This window comes from Eulemur rufifrons, chromosome 6, assembly GCF_041146395.1.
Source record: "Eulemur rufifrons isolate Redbay chromosome 6, OSU_ERuf_1, whole genome shotgun sequence".
NCBI lineage: Eukaryota > Metazoa > Chordata > Mammalia > Primates > Lemuridae > Eulemur > Eulemur rufifrons.
Genome location: NC_090988.1, coordinates 99,236,031 through 99,254,119, shown reverse-complemented (window position 1 = coordinate 99,254,119; position 18,089 = coordinate 99,236,031). Strand labels below are relative to the sequence as shown.

The window sequence follows — 18,089 nt, the reverse complement described above, 5'->3', positions numbered from 1 at the left end:
TCAGCCCAGCTCACAGCAACCTCAAACTTCTGGGCTCAAGCGATCCTTCTGCCTCAGCCTCCCGAGTAGCTGGGACTACAGGCGCGCACCACCATGCCCGACTAATTTTTGGTTTCTATTTTTAGTTGCCCGGCTAAGTTTTTCAATTTTTAGTAGAGATGGGGTCTTGCTCTTGCTGAGGCTGGTCTCAAACTCCTGAGCTCAAGTGATCCTCCCACCATGGCCTCCCAGAGTGCTAGGATTACAGGTGTGAGCTACGGCTCCCGGCCTCCTCTTGGTTTTAATGTCTCAGCTGGGAGATTTGGCCGGTTTTTTAATTGGTAACTTAGACATATGCCAAAATGAAGTCGATCAAGAAATTCTTTCGTTGATATGCATAGTCCTTAATGTTCTCCCTAGTGATTCTCAAAGCAGCTAAAAGCATAGGTTGGGGAGTCAGTGTGGGTGGGTGCTCCGGCCCTGGCACCTGAGGGTACATACGGGTCTTCCTCCGTGTGGCTTGTATTAAGGGTGGCTTTTTGTTTGTTTTTATTTTCCAGTTTACCCACACTACTTCTACAGATGATTATGCAGCATTTTGAATCCAACAAAGACTACATTTTAGAATTCAGTGGAATCTTTAATCTGTTAATAATTGTTATATGGACCCTAAGATATTTTATTACAGAGTTTTTAATTAGTAAAAAATTCATGAATACCATAGAGAAAATATTTTAGAATTTAATGTTTCTTATATTTATGTAAACTTATGACTTTCATTTATATAGTTACTTACTTTTTCATGTATATCCAGGCTATAAATATCCTTTCAAATCAAGTTCTTATACCTAATTTTAGTCTTTCAAAAGAATGTACTGTAATGCTTGTATGTATAAATGCTATGAATAAATATAGGGCTTTTGTAAATTATGCATTTATTGTAATTATCACTGTTTAATTTTTTAATGATAAACCATGACAAAGGATTTTACTATGTTTATAAAATTATCATGACACAAACAACGTGCATTGTCCTTTACAAATGCAGCCTAGCTCTGCAACAATCATTGGGAAATATGCATACTTAATTTCAAGCAATTATTGTCGTATTTTAATGACTGACCTTAACAATACTTTTTCTAGCAAGAAATGCTTTTTTTCTGCAGCGTGAACAGATTTAAAATATCTGGTATTAAATATCAGCTTCTAATAAAATTTGGACTGAAGGGATTATCAGAACACTATGAAATCTTAGCACTGGTTAACTCTTTCCTAGCCTAGTCTCTGGACTTGGGCAGCTTGTCTTCAGTGACTGACAGAAGCTGGGAACTGGGAAAAGTTTTCTCAGCGGGAAAGAAAGACAGGTAACCTGGGACCGGCCCCAGCCCTCCGAGCCTCCTTCCCCGCTTTCCTCCCCGGAAGCAGGGGGGAACGGCGCCCTTACGCCTACTCTTCGAGGACCAATCACCAAGCACTGCGCTCTCATCTCACAGACATCGGTGCATATAACAGATGAAGGCAGGAGATCCTGAGAACTGTGTCGTGCAACTCTAATAAAGGCCTTATGTTTCTTATGTAAATCATCTTTTTACATTTGTTTGTAAACATGTTTAAAGAATGAACCTAGTCGTACATTTTTAGACTTTGATGATATAGCCATTTTGGATTGTATAAGTAGCAAATGTAACTTTTCCTTTTTAAGTGGCATATTAAAAAGCCAGCAAGCAATGTGTCAGATCACGGTGCGTTATTTATTATGCAGCTGATACAGATAGAGACGGCATGTCTTTTTACATTCAGCTTCTGCTTCTAATTTACTTGTACAATTCATTGTTACTATTCTGTTTTTCTATTAATCTTTTGTGAACTTCCTGATCATGTAACAAAGTATGTACAGTCTACTTTTGAACTATTTTTATCACAGTATTATTTATTGCTTTCTTTCAATAAAGTACTGAAGCATTTTCCACTGCCAATAAAAAATACTGAGAATAAGCTGGAATTATATTGACAGCTGGCCGCAGCTGCTCTCTCTCATCTCACTGAAGTCACCGTAGGGAAATTGCATTCTAGAATCAATCGATAGGATAAAGAAGCTGGAAGACAAAGTGTAGGTTTGGGGTGTCATCCACCTGGTCTTAGGTGGGTCCTGCCCGCTGCTCTGAAGCCCTAAGACTGTGTCCCTTCCACACCTGAGGGGAACACTGGAGATGGGTGGGTGGTCTTACCCAGGAAGGGAGTGTGTGGGCTCCCACGCGTGGTCCTGGGTAGGCTGGCCTGAGGCAGCCCTTGACTAGGCAGATGAGGAGCCGAGGAGGTGGCTTGTGTGCCAGGGTGCGTGCATGTCCCTGCAACGGTCTCTTAGCTCCGCTCCCTTTCTCCATGTTGACTATACTCTCCTGCTTGTTCTTCATGCCCGGTCCCCGGGCCACCAGGAATCAGGAAGCCAAACCAAGTCCTGTGTGGAGAACCAGGGCAGAGGGGAGGGGACAGGCTGCCTGGCTGGTCATGCAGGGCCCACCCTTGGAGGTGGGCGTGAGTTCAGTCCCCCACCCCCACACTACAGGGCTGGAAGTTGATTGCCCAGACAGGAAAGCCAGGCGCTAGTGAGTGGCCAGGAGCTGTAGGAAAAGAGAGCCATTCCCCTGCCTTCCCACCGCAGAGGCGGTATTGTCACCAGGCCTGGGGCTGCACAGAGCCCAGCAGCCCAGCCCACCTCACCTTGGGGTGTTTGGACGCCACTGCTGACATTCGCTGGGGTTTTCACTTTCTGTTCCCTCTGCCGCTCCCTGGCTGAGGGACTCCTGAATGACACGTTTTGTGGATCAGTGCATTCCAGCTGGTTTCTATCTCAGCAGAGCTACCAGGGCATGTTGTGCTTTCCTGTTTAAACTGCGCCTGCTCCTTTAATGTGGGGGCAGCCTTATTTTCTGCATTTCCTAGTTGGTGGTGTTAAGTGTGAGATTTGAAATGTTAATGTAATGCCTCCCTGCTTTTTCCACCTAGTAGTTCTTTTTGGCTGAATAAAGCTAGGCAGGCCCTCAAGTATCTTAAAAGCTTCTGGAAAAACAAAATGAAACAAAAGTCATCACTGATTATAAGTTGCAGTTGTTTTTTTCTCTCTTTATAGAGATAGGGTCTCACTCTAGCCCAGGCCGGAGTGCAGTGGCATAATAGTTCACTGCAACGTCCAATTCCTGGGCTCAAGGGATCCTCCCACCACAGCCTCCCAAAGTGCTAGGATTATATTAATAGGTGTGCGTCACCTCGCCCAGCCCATAGACACATCTTTTGAGGGCCATCACTGAACCCGCTACGCTCCTGTCCTGGAGATAGATGCACGGGTCAAGCAGATCACTATCCCCAAGGCACCCACTGTCTGGTGGGAACAGACTCCTAGGATTGCAGGAAGGGCAATATGAGTAGAGAGGAGGGAGCTGTCAACAGCCTGGCGGTGACACCCAGGGAACAAGGGCCTGTGCTTGGGTATGGGAGGAAGCAGGAGTGTTCCAGACCCATTTGAAGTGCCATCATGGGGTGGGGGCAGAGGAACCAAAGAGAAAAAAACAGAAGAGTTTTAAGTCACAAGGACGGCCAGGCGTCGTGACTCACACCTGTAATCCTAGCACTCTCGGAGGCCAAGGCAGGAGGACAGCTTGAGGTCAGGAGATCGAGACCATCCTGAGCAAGAGCGAGACCCGCGTCTCTACTAAAAATAGAAAGAACTAGCCAGGCATGGTGGTGCACACCTGTAGTCCCAGCTACTCAGGAGCCAAGGAGTTTGAGGTTGCTGTGTGGTAGGCTGATGCCATTGCACTCTAGCCCAGGTGACAGAGCAAGACTCTGTCTCCAAAAAAAAAAAAAAAAAAGGCCACAAGGCCACTTGGCATGCAAATGGGACAGTTCATCTTCAAACTTGAGTGTGCATCACCTAGCTAAAAAGGTAGACGGGGGGCCAGAGAGGCCTTGCTGCGTTAAAAGCAATTCAACATTCACTTACTGAGTGCACACTCTGTACCAGGCACTTCTAGGAGCTAGAGAGACCATGATGAGACAGAGAAACATTTCTAATCCTGTGCATCTAGGGTGCAGCCCAGGAGTTCGAGTCACACTCTGGCATGGGAGCAGAGGGATAGAGAGGTGCCTTTGGGGAGACGGCGTCAGACAGCATCCCACAACATCGAACCTCCACAATCTCTTCATGTCTAGTCAACACCCTGCCTGGTGAGTAATGCACGCACACTCTTCCCCAGACAGGGTTCCGGGGAACACCGTGCGAACAGACCTGCGTTATAATAGACAATGTGCTAACTTTTCCCATGTGTGCTGTCAGGCAACAATCCTTGTGATTTGACTCTTTCTGAATATGTGACGTAGGTCCTGCCAGTCAACTTCAGAAGGAGCAGACAGGATACCGTTCTCCCCTCCTGAGGGCAGGCGACAACCACCACTGCCTAATACTGCACGGTTCTTGTCTTCAAGGAGACTAGAGTGCGCTCATAAAATTAAATAAAAGCCATATAACCTAGGAATTGTTATACAACCTAGAGGGCTGAAGAGGTTTTAATCACCAATTCTCCAACACCCTATTTTCTTTTGTAATTTTTTGTTTGAATCCAAGTACTACATGCCCATTATTTATTTATTTATTTAGAGACAGAGTCTCACTCCGTTGCCCTGAGTAGAGTGCCGTGGCATCAGCCTAGCTCACAGCAACCTCAAACTCCTGGGCTCAAGCGATCCTCCTGCCTCAGGCTCCCGAGTAGCTGGGACTACAGGCATGCACCACCATGCCCGGCTAATTTTTTCTATATATATTTTTAGTTGGCCAGATCATTTCTTTCTATTTTTTAGTAGAGACAGGGTCTCGCTCTTGCTCAGGCTGGTCTCGAACTCCTGACCTCAAGCTATCCTCCCGCCTTGGCCTCCCAGAGTGCTAGGATTACAGGCGTGAGCCACCGCGCCTGGCCAATGCCCATCACTTAAAGTAAAACAAGAACAAAACCAAAAAACCCCCAGCATTCCTTGTCCCTCCTCTCTTCCTCCCCCCGTTCTGGCTATTTCTTCTGTTTGCTTCCTTCCACTTATAAAAAGAAAGTCAAAGTCTCAGGGCCACCCCCACACCGACTCCATATGGTAAAGGCCTCCAGCCCCTGTGAAGAGCTGGCCCCACAGGTGGTTCATTAAGGAAGCTCCTTGCTGCCCTCCCGGAAGCAAGGACACGCGCACTGTACCCATGTCTGGCACCTAAAACTAAAGTCTGCTGGATTCCACACTAATAACGAATACCTGCTTATGTTGCCAGGTGACAAGGGGAGACAGGGCAGGATCAGACATTCTTTCACCTGCCCAGCGGCCCCTACATAACTGATGCTTCCTTCGCTCCCTTTCTCTCTGTACATACTCCCCTTAGCTTAGGTGAAAGGTAGACGTCCTGGGCCTCATAAGGATGTGACCAGTGGGTCTGTGGCCGTGTCACCCTAAATGCTCTCATGCTGTCTGATGTCCTTAAAGCTAACCAGGCTCAGGCCTGGTCAGTACTTGGATGGGAGACCACCTGGGAATACGGGGTGCTGTAGGCTTTTCTTTAAAACAATACAAAAAGGAAAAAGACAAGAAGGAATGTAACCACTTGCCTTAGCACTGGGCCGCCTGCCTTTTTCTTTCTATATGGCTTTAAATGCTGAAGCTTCCAAATTCCCCTTCAGAAAAACGACGACAGTTCTGTCTGGTTTTTGTTTTGCTGGGGCATCCTCAATTTTGGCTTAATAAACCTCCATTGATTGAGATTTTTGCGTCAGTCACTTTTTGGGTCGATACTCCTAAGTAAACCGTGCTCAGTGGGGTCTCCTGCTCCATCCATTTTTGGCCCTGTCTTTTGGCTTCTCTTTGTGGTTAATGAGAATTTTTTGTTTGTTTGTTTGTGTGTTTGTGTGTTCTTTTGAGATGAGGACTTATTATCAAAACTGCAAGAGAGTTTCAGCCTAGATCTAGTTGCTTGCCTCTCAAAGATCCAATTATTTGGGGGGCGGGGGTGGGGAAGATCCAATTATTAGAGAATGAGGATTGCCAAGGAAGAAAGGAATTTTAATGCGAGTGACGTTGGGAGAACAGGAGCAATAGTCTCAAACCCCTCTCGCGGATTGGCAGAAATCATGGGCTTTTTAAGCAGGGTCCACATGCACTGGGGCAGGTCCTAGGGGGTGGTGATTCTTGGCATCAGGAATCTTGTTCAGGGGACTTCAGAATCTCAACTCCTTTGTCTTGTAAACATTCTGCCATTTCTGGCAAACAACTCAAAAAGTTCAAGTAGTCAGTTAAGGGAGAAGATTATAAAAAATACATAGAGGTCACTGAAATTTGTTCATAGAGCTGCTTCCAGTCTCACTCTGTTGCCCAGGCTGGAATGAATGCAGTGGTGTGATCAGAGCTCACTGCAGCCTCAAACTCCTGGGCTCAAGCCATCCTCCCAACTCAGCCTCCCTAGTGGCTGGGACTACAGGTGCACGCTACTATACCTGGCAACTCCCTTTCCCTCTCCCAATCCCCCAACAGAGGTAAGTCAAGGCTATTGGTGTGAACTAAAATAAAATCTTAGGCTCCCCTCAGCTGATTGAATGGACCCCTCTTGGCCAAGGGGACCCAAAAAAACCTTAAAGCTGAGTTGCCGGCCATGAGAAGAGAGGTCACACACGCGTAGTTCTGTCCTGTCCCTTTTGGAGTTACTCTTTGCAACCATAAGATACTAAATCATTAACAGGCCTAAGGCTGTGCAAGACAAAGCCTAAACCACACCTACAGGCCATCAGTTTACTGGACCTGTCTCTTGAGTTTTGGTAAATGTTGGGTGACTTGTCTCTGATTACTAGACTTCGTTAAGTTGAAACATTCCAAGCCATTAGACAAAGCTTCATTTCTTTAATCAATTACAAATCAAAGACTCATTAAACTCACCTATAACCTGTAAGCGCCTTCCCACCCCCTCCTTTGCAGATGTCCCGCCTTTTCACGACAAACCGGTGTATGCCCTCCACACGGCGACACAGGATCTTAAGTGTGATTCTCGTCCCCAGGAATGTACAAAACCAATCTGTAACCCAGCTACTGTGGGCACATTTTCTCAGGACGTCTTGAGGCCAGGTGCTCTGGGCCAGTCACACACATTAGGCTCAGAATAAACCGCTTTCAATCATTTTACAGAGTTTGGGGTTTATCCCATTAACATCAGTTAAATCCACATTCACCATTTCCATTAAGACTGTAAATATTATTGTTGAGCCAAGTGAGATACTTTGATTACAACAAAAAGGGGACATGGCAAGACTGTATCCCCAATATTCACAGATGAGATAATGTGATGTCTGGGATCTGCTTTCAAATAATCTTGGGGGAGGGGATAGCTCAGGCTGTGGATCAAACAACACTGACCATGTGGCTTGATGATTGTTGAAGGAGGGTGATGGATTCATGAGGGTTTATTATATTATTCTAGTTTCACTTTTGTGTGAAATTTTCCATAATAAAAAAATTGAATATACTCCCATGCAAATGAGGGAAAAAAATGAAAAGAAAAAAAATGAATAGTTATCTCAGGGAGACCCTCTATGTGATAAACTATCTCTCCGTCTTTGGATGTCTGGAAATGATTACTTCTTTTTTTAAAATTTTTTTTTACTTTTATTTTTTTGAGACAGAGTCTCACTCTGTTGCCCAGGCTAGAGTGCTGTGGTATCAGCCTAGCTCACAGCAACCTCAAACTCCTGGGCTCAAGCGATCCTTCTGCCTCAGCCTCCCAAGTAGCTGGGACTATAGGCATGTGCCACCATGCCCGACTAATTTTTTCTATATATATTTTTAGCTGTCCAGCTAATTTCTTTCTATTTTTAGTAGAGATGGGGTCTCGCTCTTGCTCAGGCTGGTTTTGAACTCCTGAGCTCAAACGATCCACCCACCTTGGCCTCCCAGGGTGCTAGGATTACAGGCGTGAGCCACCACGCCCAGCCTGGAAATGATTACTTCTTGAGCCTCACTTTGGAATGATGATTTTGCTCAATCTCAAACTTGGACTGCAACCCACAGTGGAAACATTTTATATCACAACCCAGCATGTACACACTACGTTTCATCAGTTCTATATGACCATTTTTTTTTCACATTTTGGTATCTGGAATTATGGTGCATTCTTACAAGCAATGACATCTTAGACAAAACATCACATGTAAGATAGGCTGAAAATTCTTTGCTACTCTTCTCATTGAAAGGTGGAGTCTAATTCCCCACTCTTTAAAGCTGGGATGGCCTTACTGACTTGCTTGACCAAAAGAATGTAGCAGGTAGGATGTTTAGGGACCTCTGAAGCTAGGTCATAAGAAGCCTGGCAGCTTCCACCTGGACTCCGTGGAACTCTTGCTCTGAAAGAAACAAGCCATCCAGTAGTAAGTCCCATTACCCCCAAGACCACCATGCTGTAAGGAAGCCCAACCAGCCACAAGGAAAGACTGTGGAAAATGAGACATGGCTGGTGGCTGTCCCCAGCTGTTTCTGCCATCCTATTCTAGATGCCAAACATGTAAGTAAAGAAGCCAACTTGGACATGCCAGTCCATGAAGACATGATTGGTTCTGTCTGTTGGATCAGTCAGAACCAAGGTCCCATTGGAAGGAGAGATGAGCCATCCCCAATGTGCCCTGTCTGAATTTCTGGATCCATGGAATTGTGTACATGATACAATTGTGGTTGTTTTCCACCACAGACTTTTGGGGTGGTTTATTACAGCAGTAGATAATTGGAACAATCTTATGTGTGAATGCACTTATGTTTTCTACTGTCTTCTATTTTTTATGCTGTTTTCTCCCCCACCATCTGGTATGTTTTCTTATCTGTTGCTGTGTTAAAATCCACCCCAAAACTTAGTGGTAAAAAAATAACCATGTTTTATTGTTTCTCTTGATTCAGTGGTTTGGCAATCTGGGTGATTTTTTTCTGCTGGTCTGTCCTGGGATCTCGTGACTGCAGTCATCTGAGTGGGGTTGGAAGGTCCAACATGGCCTCAGCCAAATGCTTGGCAGCTAGCACTGGCCACTGCCTGTGGTGCCTCATCTCTCTTTCTAGTGGCTTCTCATCTTCCAATGGCTAGGCTGGGCTCCACAGCATCATAGCCTCGAGGTTCAAGATGCAAGATTAGAAGCTGCAAGGTCTCTTAAGGGCTAGACCCCGAAACTCGCACAATTCATTTCTGTGCATTCTATCGAGCAAAGCAAGTCACAAGGCCAGCCCAGATTCAAGAGGATGGAGAAACAGACAGCATCTCTTGACAGGCACAAGAGCGATGTCACATAGCAAAGGGGGTGGGCACAGGAAACAAGCTTCGTTGGGGCCTGTTAGTCCAGTAGGGCTGCTGTAACAAAGCACCATAGAGTAGCGGGCTCAAACAACAACACGAAATATTTATTTTTTCACAGTTCTGGAGGCTAGGAGTCGGGATCAAAGTGTTGGCAGGTTGGTTTCTCCACTTGATTGTCACAGGTCACTCAAATGCACCAGTCTGGGACTATACTCACTCTCCCTCCTCAGTCTCAGTGCATCTCCTCCTGAGGTCCTCACCCACCCTCATTTTCCCAGTCCGAGAGCACCTCCCCAGATGCTAGGAGGCATCCTGTTGTCAGAAAAAATTTCAGACTTTCGAATGGGCAAAAAGATTTGGTTATTCAATAGAATGTCCGAGCCTCTGATGATCAGGTTATCGTATGGGACATAGGCCTTTGTTTTTACTAGCCTATTTTATACTCTATAGAGGCAGAAGTTAACCTCCAGAAAACAGGGAGCAACATAAATGATCCTTGTCCATAGAAGTGCAAACTAGCTGTGTGCAGTGAAATACCCTAAGGATGAACTAGTTTTTGCAAATTCATTTTAGCATTCTTTTTACTTCGCCTTTGAATCAGTTGTAACACCTTACTGGTTTATTCCTTATTGAGTTAAATAAGATCTTTGACATGTTTTCATTTTATGTATGTGTGAAAATATGATTTTACCTTTAAAAAATTATCCTTGACACCTGACCTTTCCTTTCCCACCCCCCACCTCTAATCCATCCTCAAATCTGACAAATTTAACTTTCTAAAGGTCGCTTGTTTCTACCCACTTCTCTCCATCTTACCTGTCACCAGTTTGCCTGAATTGGCTGCATTAGGCTCCTACCTGGTCCTCTTCCCAACCATTCTCCACACAGCAGCCAAAGTAATCTCCTCACCAATCTTTTTTTTTTTTTTTTGAAACTGAGTCTCACTCTGTCACCCCAGGTAGAGTACAGTGGCATCATCATAGCTCACTGCAGTCTCAAACTCCTGGGCTCAAGCGATTCTCCCACCTTGGCCTCCCAAGCAGCTGGGACTACAGGTGCATGCCACCACGCCTAGCTAATTTTTTCTATTTTTAGTAGAGATGGGGTCTTCCTCTTGCTCAGGCTGGTCTAGAGCTCCCGGGCTCAAGTCATCCTCCTGCCTTGGCCTCCCAGAGTGCTAGGATTGCAGGCATGAGCCACCAGACCACCATTCAATCTTTATGATGTCTTTTATCTGTTTAACTTCCTCCAAGGACTTCCCATTTCTTTTAGCGTAAAGGCCAAGGCCCTTGCTGTGCTTGTTCAAATGCTACACGGCCCAGCCCTATCTCACGCTTCCTTTAGGTCCTCTGTGGAAAGACCTTTCCTGCCTCAGGGCCTTTGCACAAGCTGTTTCTCTGCTTAGAAAATTCTTCCCTTCTTATCTTGTTTACACCTACTTGGCTCTGGATCTTGGCTAAAATGTGAATTGCCGGAAGAACTCTCTGATGTCCCAGATGGGTTCAGGCCCTACCTTCTCCCCAGCATAATTTCATGACACCTTTGACTTCTGCAGAGCACTTATCTCCGACGTATGTATCTAGGCGGTGGAGTGCTTGAGTCACCTGGCTGGAAGGGCCCTGAGGGCAAGCCCCAGTCCGTCCCGCTCTCCCACTCCCCGGACACAGATGCGGCCTTGTGAGAAGAGGGACAGCCTGCGGGGTGGAGGGAGAGGGTGAGGAGGAGGCACGATGGCCCGGCAGACCGGCCGGCATAGCCACCTCCGCAGGGCTCTAGGCTCGCGGCCCCGTCCCCGCCGAGGCGCATTTCCCTTCTCACCGGCCAGAGCCGCTCACCCTGAGATGCCCCCGTGACCGCCCAGGACCGGCCGCATTCCTGCACGTCCATCCGCACTCGGAGCGCGAGGCGCAGCCGGGACCTCGGGGCGGGGCTTCGCCGGACCCGGATGCGGCCCCGCCCCCGTCCGCGGAACCGGAAGTGGAGCCTGGCGCCTGGGATCGCGGGCGCAGCGCGAGCCGGGCTGACCCGGGCCGGACTGACGCCCCGCGGCGGTGAGCGAGGCGGCGTCCCCGGGCGGGCGGCTGTGCTCTCCGCTCCACCCCCGAGGCGCCACTGGCCCCGAAACGGGAAGGAAGCGGCGACCGCAGCGGTCTCGCCACTCTTCCGCCTGCGGTTTTGGGGGCGGGGGGGAGCGCCCGGGGCGTCCCCGGCCCTGGGCGCGGGCTGGGGGCGCGGACGGGGGAGGGGCCCGGGCCGAGGGGGCGGGGTGCGAGGGGGAGGGGCGGACCGGGGGGGCCGGGGCTCCGCGGAGAAAGGTTAGAGGGGCCGGCTTGGGAGGGGTCCGGTTTCTGAGGGGAGATGCGGCGGCCCGGAGGGTTTGAGGGGACGGAGAGAGGCCAGACGAGGTAGGGGGCTGCGCTCCGAGGGGGAGGGGCGCTGGGCCTTGGGTGTTGTGGGGTGCGAGCGGAGGGCCCGGGGTCCGAGGGCATAGGGGAAAGGTATGAGGGTGCGAGCGGAGGAGTTGGGGTCTAAAGGTATAGGGGAAAGGGATTGGGGGAACGAGGGGAGGAGCAGGAGTCCGAGGAGATTGGAGAAGAGGATGGGGGTCCGAGGGGGAGGGGCGCTTGGCCTTCGGAGTTGGGAACTCAGAATGGAGGGGCCGGGGCCTGTGGGCAGGGCGTGGGGTCTGAGGGGGAGGGTACGGAGGCTCCGAGGGGCTCAGACAGGGCTCGGCAGGGGACAGTGGCCGGGCAGCTGGGGACCTGGCCCGCACCTAAGGGGAGGTTTTGCAATCAGCAATCAGGTCAGTGGAAATGCGGCGACACAGCAGCCGCTGCTAGTCGTGAGGCTCTAAATTTGGAACCGTCCTTCCTTCTGAATGTTTGAAATCACCAGAAAGATGCTTTGGGGTTTCTGATTCTTGCTTTTCGATCGCCTGGCTATTCCAGCGGATGCGCGATCCCCCGTGCTGGCGGGTCTCTGGTGAGCGTGGACAGGGCTTCCTCCGACTGGAATCTGTAGACGTGTCTGGCCACTTGGGGAGGAATTCCATTTTCTGCTGAACACAGCTCTTAAGCAGCCCAAGTGAGCGCTCCCTGGAATCTTGTGCCAGATTATGCCCACGCTCCTTTTGGGTTCCGTTTTGACTTGGTTGGACAGTGCTTTGTCAGGGGGCTTCACCCTCTAGGTCCCTACGGTGGGATTCAGTCTGTGGCCCTGTGGAGCCTGAGTGGGCCCAGGGCCTGGACTGGGAGTGGCCGCCTGCCCGTGCCTCCCTTCCGTGTTTGACGGTGGGGGTGAGTCACCGGCTCTAGCACATTGAGTCAATCCCATTTCTCCTCTGGTTAGAGGAGTATTTGCCAGATAGTCAAGGAATAAGGGAGCGTTTCTTGATTGCGATTTTAAGACCTAACAGAATAAAGAGCTGGGAAGGTAGGGTTGTTTTGGTATCAGGTTGCTGGGTATTGGAAGTTTACCCTCTGCTAAAGCTGACTTTTAAAAAATTCCTTTTTTGGAAAGAGACAGGGTCTTGCTATGTTGCCCAGACTGGAGTGCAACGGCTATTCTCTGGGCTCAAGAGATCCTCCCACCTCAGCCTCCAGAGTAGCTGGGACTACAGGTGCTGCCACCTTGCTTGCTAAATAAAGCTGACTTTAATTGTAGCATTTTGATGGACTTGGCTTTAAAAGTGCATTAGTAGTTGCCCAGGGCTGGAGGTGGGGGGTGATTGGAGGTGACGGCTAAAGGGTACAGGGTTTCTTTTTGAGGTGATAAAATTACTCTGAAATTGATTGTGGTGATGGTTACACAACCTGAACATACTAAAACCATTCTGTGAACATACTAAAAACTCACTTTTTAAATTACAGTGAGCGTAACTGGTGATGCAGACCTTTGGTTCCTGACACACAGTAGGTGCTCAGAACATGTGTGGTTGAATGTATGAGTCAGTTGAATGGGCCTGTCATGGTGAGCACTAGTTACTGCCTTATGCTGCAGTGTTCCCATGTCCTGGGGCAGCCGAGAGCAGGGACTGCACGTGTTCCATCAGCACATGTCTCTCACTGCTGTCTCTGTGCAGGCAAGGCCACTCCCCTCTGCTCAAGCACTGTGTGGAGCTAACTGTGAGCAAAAGTGCTCAGGGTGAGGATGGGGGGGTTTCCTTGGAACATGCGTGGTGTGGGGAGTTGGCCTTGGAATATCTGTTTTGGCTACTCAAAAGCCTTTTGGTTCTCTTTGGCTTTCTGCTACGCTGTAGATAGTGAGACCAACATAAACGTGATTCTGGGTGGGTGGTTCTGTCCCATCATTTAGAACATTCTTCCATAGAGGAGATTTTCACTCTGTTTATACTGGGCAAGGTTACTTCATATTTGTGCAATCTTGATTTGTACGAGTGACGTTTGCAAGGGAGATTTAATATTAAGGGTGCTGGATAGAGGCATTATCTTTTTTGAATAGTATTTTTTTTGTAACAGCATCATTGAGATGTAATTCACATGCTATACAATGCACCAATTTAATGTGTACAATTCAGTGGTTTTTAGTATGTTCACAGAGTCGTGTAACCATCACCACAGTCAATTTCAGAGGAATTTTATCACCTCAAAAAGAAACCCGGTACCGTTTAGCCATCACCTCCAATCCTCCCCCACCCCAGTCCCTCCAGGCCTGGGCAACTACTGATGCACTTTTTATCTCTATAGATTTGCCAATTCTGGATATTTCATTTAAATGGAATCGTATAATATGTGGTGTGTAGTGACTGGCTTCTTTCACTTAGCATGATGTATTCAGGGAGCATCCATGTTGTAGTGTGTGTCAGTGCTTCATTGTTTTTATGCTGAATGACGTGCCATCGTGTGGATAGACCACATGTTACATATCTCTTCATCAGTTGATGGACATTTGGGTTTCCACTTTCTGGCAATTATGAACAATGCTATTGTGAACATTCATGTACAAGCTTTTATGTGGCTTATATTTGCATTTCTCTTGGGCATGTACCTGGGAGTGGGATTGCAGAATCATATAGTACCTGTGTTTACCCTTTTCAGGAACTGCCAGACTGTTTTCTATTTTCCATTCCCACCAGCAACGTATGTAGGTTCCAGTTTCTCCACACCCTCACCAACACTTGTTACTGTCTTTTTGATTTTAGCCATCCTGATGGGTGTGAAGTAGTTTCTCCTTGTGGTTTAGATTTGCATTTCCCTGATGGTTAATGACATTGAACATCTTTGCATGAGCTTATTAGCCATTTTTATATCTTCTTTGGAGAAAGATATCTTCTGTTCAGATCCTGCACCCATTTTTAAATGGGGTTAGTTGTCCTTTTTATTGAGTTGTAAGAATTCTTTCTATATTCTTGATATATGGTTGAAAAATAGTTTTCACTTATTCAATGGATCGTCTTTTCACCTTGATGTTCTTTGAAGGACAGAGTTTTACATTTTGTCCAATTTATCTATTTCTTCTCTTCTTGTTTTTGGTATCATACCCAAGAAACTATTGCCAAATTCAAAATCAAGATTACTCATAGTTAGGATTTTAATTCATTTTTTTAGATACTTTTTGCATATGGTGTTGAGCTAGGGGTTTAGAGCCATTATCTTTGGATTCACAAGACATTTAAGCTGATTTTTCTTTTTTTTTTTTTTTTTTTTTTTTTTTTTTTTTTTTGTTGAGACAGAGTCTCACTTTGTTGCCCAGGCTAGAGTGAGTGCCGTGGCGTCAGCTTAGCTCACAGCAACCTCAAACTCCTGGGCTCAAGCGATCCTACTGCCTCAGCCTCCCGAGTAGCTGGGACTACAGGCATGCGCCACTATGCCCGGCTAATTTTTTCTATATAGATTTTTAGGTGTCCATATAATGTCTTTCTGTTTTTAGTAGAGACGGGGTCTCGCTCAGGCTGGTCTCGAACTCCTGACCTTGAGCAATCCACCCGCCTCGGCCTCCCAGAGTGCTAGGATTACAGGCGTGAGCCACCGCGCCCGGCCAAGCTGATTTTTCAATTAGTTATTTTTATAATTTTTAAAAGTTTTAAATATCAAGGGGATGGTAAATTACTGTGGGTTAGAGCCTATCAGTAGCTGCCCTCGGGTAGATCTTTATAGATGCTTGCTGATGACACCAGTAACTGCAGTATCTAGAATGTACCGAGAAATCCACAGGAGTTAGGCTTTCCAGAGGGGACTGGGGAGACAGAAGGAGCAAATAGTTGGGTCAGTAAGTAAAGAGGACTGGGCGCAGTGGCACACACCTGTAGTCCCAGCACTTCGGGAGGTTGAGGCAGGAGGATCACTTGAGCCCGGAAGTTCGAGGCTGCAGCGAGTTATGATTGGGCCATTGTACTCCAGCCTGGGCAACAGAGCAAGCCCCTGTCTCTTAATAATAATAAAAAAAAAAAGGGACTAAGGAAATTAAGTATAGAGAGGACCAGCCAGCCAGCAGCCCTGTAGTTCCTAATGCATGAAAAGCTGCATCCTGGTGCACGTGGGTCTGCCTGGGACTGGCTTGTTGCTAGGGGACAAGGGGATTTTATTCATCTGATATGTGATGTCTAGCAGTGCGGTGTCCGGTTGAGACTGATGTAGGGTCTTAGGGAAGAGGGTGTGTGCTTGGCCACCATCTGGGGAACTGGAGTGTTTTTCTCTGCCCAGTAACCCTATACATTCATTAGGAATGCAGCCCACTTCTGCGCAGCTCTCTGGCTGCAGAGCTCACGTCCTCATAGCCAGTCAGCGTACTATTTTTTCCTCCCAGCCACAGCATGGAGTGTTTTTCTTTTTTTTTTATATATATATATATTTTTTACATACACATGCACATATATTCTATTGTGAGATATTTATCTCACAGCAATAGAATTGTATTGTTTTTAATAATGTCATAAATTATTAACAGAATGAATGAAACATGAAGACCTATAAGAAGTGTAGCAAACAGGAAACTTGCGCTAGCAGTTGAGCCAATAATTTCTGCTTGCACTAAGAAGAAACATCATGTAGTTGTAAATCTTTTAAAACTTAATTGCTTTAGTTTCTTTATGTTGACTTTCTTGATTAATAAAATGTAAATCTTTCCATCCTCCTTTCACATTTCTTTACAAAATCTTGTTACATTTGGGAGGATTTCCAGGGTATTCTAAAAAGATCTCCACACAGAAGGATTTGCCCAGAGACACTGTCAACAGACGTCCTTCTGAGCTTTCTACCCTTAATCTTTTTACAGACGGAATCATTCCCAAATGCCTGGAAATTCCTCATTGGATAACTGTGTTTTAAACGGAGTTTTGTGAGCAGCCTTTTATCTTCGACCGGAAAGAAAGGTTCGTGTATTGTGAACATTCTAATATTCTTTCCCCGTGGATGGTGAGAGAAACATCCCTTTAACAAAGAAAGGAGGGGGTTGCTCTCACTGTGGGCTTACAGGGAGAGAGACAATTTTCTGGAAGGAAATTCCATTGTTTAAAAAAGTCAAGTTTCTGATATTGCTGATGACTTAGAAAGCGGAGGGAATTGCAGAAAACTCAGGGATGGAGGAACAGGAAGCGTTTCTGTCCTTTCAGAAGGGGCAGTCTGGCCTCTTTCTGTCATGTTCCATTGAAAGTGGGCAGGTCCACCAGGCATTTATGAAGCGTGCAGAAATGCCCGCCTTGCCTACCGGTGAAGCTGAATTCCAGAAAGGTCAGTGGAGGTTGTGCTTTGCCGATCTTTACCTGATGAGTCTGAAAAAGTAACAGGCAAAGACACCTGTTTTGGTCCCCTGCAGAGACCCCCCCCCCCCATCCTTGCCTGTGACCATTTCCTTGGTGGTCGAAACTATACGCAGCTGAAGTGCCAGGTGCCATGGGGCAGACTTGAGTCTGGGCAGACCATTTAACTTTCCTGTAGCCATTTTTTCCCATCTGTTAAATGGGCACATTGAGATTAGACTGTCTGGTTTTCCTTTCAGTGCTGAGATTCTAGTTCATCTGCTCTCTAAAATCCTGTCAAAGGCAGATGACGTCTGGGAAATTTTTGCCATGCTTTTTGGAGCATTTAGATGAGGTTCAGGGTGGCCCTAGTTCCAGGGGTATTATTGGTCCTGCCCCACTGGTGGCAGGAGTTGCACCTAGAAATTTGAGAGCCTCACTCTGCCGCCTTGGACTTGGACTTGAGACCCAGCCGGGCTGGAGCGGGCAGAGTTTTTTTAAACTTTAAAGGTTAGATTTTATCTTTGCAGTTATAAAAATAATTGTCTTGTTAGTGTCTACAGATGTGCCATTGTTCTCTATAATAGACAAAACCTTACAGGCTTAAAGTGCTGAGGAAGAAAGATGACTATCCACTTTCAGAGCTGTCCACTAGAGGAAAAGTTGGCGTCTTATGTACCCTGTTTATTCTGAAATAGATGGTAAAGCAATCAGCTAATAAATTATTTGAAACATTTATTAAATTGTCAGTATGAATGAAGAAAATCATTGTTATATTTCCAGTAAGCACTTGAAATCAAAGTGGATGTTCTTTCTTAAATACGTGTATCATGAAATTTACCATTAGCAATGTTTAGTGTATTTATAATGTGGAAACCAAAATGGTATGTGTTTTTTCTCTTTTTAATTTTTTTTACAGAAGGAGTCCCTGTTGCCCAGTCTGGAGTGCAGTGGCACAATCATGGCTCTCTGCAGCCTCGAACTCCTGAGCTTGAAAGATCCTTCCACCTAAGCCTCCTGAGTAGCTGGGACTACGGGCGTGTGTCACTGCACCTGGCTAATTTCTAATTT

General features: G+C 46.8%; 2 protein-coding genes across 9 annotated transcripts in view; both read left to right on the top strand.

Moving 5' to 3' along the window:
• Positions 1 to 1,955, top strand: part of PPFIA1 (PTPRF interacting protein alpha 1) — a 93,483-nt gene extending 91,528 nt beyond the window's left edge. For 2 of the 3 annotated variants that reach the window (XM_069471709.1, XM_069471707.1), the window contains one exon: positions 540 to 1,955. The gene's annotated coding sequence lies outside the window, so the exon portion shown is untranslated. The remainder of the gene's footprint in view (positions 1 to 539) is intronic. The other variant, XM_069471708.1, reaches the window with a different exon arrangement.
• A 9,334-nt stretch (positions 1,956 to 11,289) lies between these two features.
• The window catches only part of CTTN (cortactin), a 34,825-nt gene continuing 28,025 nt past the window's right edge, over positions 11,290 to 18,089 (top strand). For 2 of the 6 annotated variants that reach the window (XM_069471706.1, XM_069471701.1), the window contains exons 1-2: positions 11,290 to 11,373; positions 16,556 to 16,652. The gene's annotated coding sequence lies outside the window, so the exon portion shown is untranslated. Of the gene's footprint in view, positions 11,374 to 11,598; positions 11,728 to 12,353; positions 12,407 to 12,841; positions 12,942 to 13,209; positions 13,234 to 16,555; positions 16,653 to 18,089 lie in introns of those variants that run through there. The other 4 variants (XM_069471702.1, XM_069471704.1, XM_069471703.1 and 1 more) reach the window with 4 other exon arrangements.